Source organism: Echinops telfairi, unplaced genomic scaffold (genome assembly GCF_000313985.2).
Source record: "Echinops telfairi isolate 266 unplaced genomic scaffold, ASM31398v2 ScPeMD7_31;HRSCAF=116, whole genome shotgun sequence".
NCBI lineage: Eukaryota > Metazoa > Chordata > Mammalia > Afrosoricida > Tenrecidae > Echinops > Echinops telfairi.
The window spans coordinates 56,947,935-56,951,302 of NW_022103928.1; the positions used below are offsets into that span (position 1 = coordinate 56,947,935).

The 3,368-nt window shown below is 41.8% G+C and overlaps 1 pseudogene; it reads left to right on the forward strand.

Moving 5' to 3' along the window:
* The first annotated feature begins 239 nt into the window (after nucleotides 1-239).
* Nucleotides 240-919, forward strand: LOC115869528 (annotated as a pseudogene).
* The last annotated feature ends 2,449 nt before the right edge of the window (nucleotides 920-3,368 follow it).

A 3,368-nucleotide genomic window follows, 5' to 3' on the forward strand; every position in this document is an offset into this window, starting at 1 on the left:
TTTCATTCATTCTGAACGTAGAAGGTGAAGGCTATATTCCATTGTAAACTCATTTGGGAAATGACAGACAATCTGGAAAGAGCAATATTGAAAGTGTCCCAGAGGAAAGCAATTCAGGAAATACTGTCATTTCAAATGGTGATATTGATGAGATGGAATTATTTCTCAAAAGTAAAGGAAACTGTTCCATTGAGATCAAATGACTGTTCTATTCCTACAGACTCCACATTAAAAGCTGGATGGTAGACCAGTGCTGGAAGGATGCTGGTGGACAAGTAGCTCAGCAATGTATCACCTACCTGCCGGGTCGCAGCCTCAGGACTTCTGAGACATATTTTTTACAAGGGAGGCATTCCCATGAAGCCTTGGGAAGCATGCTGGCACCCCAGGGGACTTGCAAAGAGAAGGGTGTCCACCTGGCATCTGTTACATTGAAAGTTTACAGAATGTTCTGAAAGATGCCATGAAGTCTGAGTTCTTGAAAGTGCTCTTCAACATGAAGCCCCAAAGAATGTGGATCTGTTAGACTACCTGGCCAAGGATCAAGGAAAGCTGTGTGTGACTGCCTGGAAGATCTCAGAGAAACCAAAGCCTTCTATCCAAAATACATTTGACAACTCATTGCAAGGTGTGGCCTATGTTGGTTCTGTAAACCATGATGCCAGGTATAGTTTTCAGGTTCAGTGTGGCTTAATTGGGGTGCTTTACAAAGATGGGTCCTCTGCCCACCCACGCATCATGGACACAGAGCTCTGTTCTCAGTACTGAATCCAAGCAGCTTCTTCAACCAGAAGATCATCAAGGGAAGGAAAAGAACCAGCGTGTTCAGAAAGCGCATTTTGGGGGGCAGGCTGTCATTTGGGAACATTCAGTCATATCTCAAGTGTGGGAAGATCTATTACGATTTACTGTGATTTAAAAATGGAGATGACAGAAGGGCTATATTAACCCAAGGAGAAGTGCTCATTTAATGAATTATCTTGTAACTAAAGCAACTGTAAAACCAGAAGTTTTTATATTTAAAGAGCTGGACTCCAGCACGTCAAATGCCAACTCAATTTACCTGAAAGATGAGTCCGGTTGGCACAACCTTGGTGCCATGGGCTTCTCAGATTTCCCTGGGAAAGCACTTTAACAGAGAGAAGACCGTTAATTCCATGATACATGTAGAGCAGTGGTTCTCAACCTTCCTCATGCCACGACCCTTTCAGACAGTTCCTCATGTGGTAGTAACCCCCCAACCATAAAGTTATTTTTGTTACTACTTCCTCACTGTCATTTTGCTCCTGTTATGAATCGGGCGACCCCTGTGAAAGGGGTCGCGACCCACAGGTTGAGAACCGCTGAGGTACAGGAAAACCCCTATCAGCCAATTGCTATACCAACGCGGCTCCTTGGAGCTTGTCATATATATTGGGCTTCTGTATGGTTTGGGGATGATAAAGTCTTCCATTTAAAAAACAAAACAAAACATTGAAATGTATGTGATTACTTAGTATCAAGTAAACACTACTCTTTGGAAGATGGAGCATGTTCACCATGGTGTTCACACTATTCTTCAACACATCGCCAAATAACTCCATGTGGAGACTTGTGATGGTAAGTGTCTGGGTCACTATATGCTGGCTTGATTCAATCGATCAAATTCCTTGACAAAATCACCTCTGTGGACTTTTTCAGCTGTGGAGAAACAGTAGTAATCTGTGGGTGTGGTTGAGAGACGACGTTGTTGTCATTGCTAGCTGCTGTTCAGTTGGTTCTGACTCATAGCAACCCAATGGCGAGCAGCACGAATTCCTGCCAGTCCTGTGCCAGCCTCACAATTGCTGAACTGGAGCCCGTTGCTGCAGCCACCCTGTCAATACGTCTTGTTGAAGGTCTTCCTCTTTTTCACTGGCCCTCTACTTTACCAAGCTTGATGTCCTGCTCCAGGGACTGGTCTCTCCTAATAATATAGCCAAGGTAAGTGAGACAGAGTCTTGTTGCCCTTGCTTCCAAAGAGCATTCTGGCTGTACTTCTTCAAAGACAAATTTGTTTTTCTTTTGGCATTCCACGGTATATTCAATATTCACTAGCGCCATAAATCAAATGCACCATCTCTTCTTCAGTCTTCCATATTCCTGTCCAAATTTCACTTAAATAGGATGCGATTAAATATACCATGGCTGGGGTCAGGTGCACCTTAACCCTCATTGTAACATCCTAACTTTTCAACAGTTAAAGAGGCTTTGGGCAGCATCGTTCAGAACATTCTGGATGTCCACCTTTCTCTTTGCAAGTCCCCTGGAATGCAAAGATGCTTCCCAAGGCTTCATGGGAATGCCTCCCTTGTAAAAAATATGTGTCAGGAGTCACGAGGCTGCGACCCGGCACGTAGGTGATGCATCGCTGATCTATTTGTCCCCTAACATCCTTCCAGCACTGGTCTACCATCAAAGCTTTTAATGCGGAGTCAGTATGAATAGAACAGCCATTTGATCTCAACGGAACAGTTTCCTTTACTATTGATAAATGATTCCATCTCACCAATATCACATTTGAAATGACAGTATTTCCTACTACTTATGATATCCTCAGTTGCATGAAATTGCTACAATAGTTGTGGGTGTACTAGTTATTCAGGTGAGTGTTGAGATCAGGTTTGAAATTCATCTAGCACAACAATAGGAATAAATGAAAACATATTAGAGGAGACTCTTTTTTATTATTCAACATTTTATTGGGAGCTCTTATAGATGTCACAACATGCCATAATTCAAATAGATCAAGCATAACTGTACAATTGCTACTGCAATCTGTTTTAAAACATTTTCTTTCTTCTTGAACTCTTTGATATCACCTCCCCTTTATCTCTTCCCTCCCCGACCCTTGCCCCCAGGAACACTTGTTATTGTTATATATTATTATTATTATTATTATATTTATATGTATATACTGGTATATATATATCCTATCTTACAATTCTATTATTCACTCCTCTTGGGTGGGGTTATACAGTCATCATTGCTATCAGCTCCCCGCCTCCCCCACTTCCCATACCCTCATGGAATCATTACTCCTATTGATGTTTCTGAAAGGTCATCCATCCTGGCATTCCTGCACTGAATGATCTTAATTATACAAATGAACATGCATAGGTCTAACAGTATTAATAAGGTGAAATATAAGCCTTGATAATAAGGGGAGGAAATATTAAAGAACCAGAGGATAGTTTTATGTTTCATCATGCTATATTGCACCCTGAATTCCTCATTGCCCTCCTTTGGCCCCTATCTGAGGGACTGTCCAATTGTTTTGCAGGTCGGTTTTGTGTCAATGCTTTGTCCACCCTCCTTCACATCAATTTGATTGCTTGTTTTTTAACTTG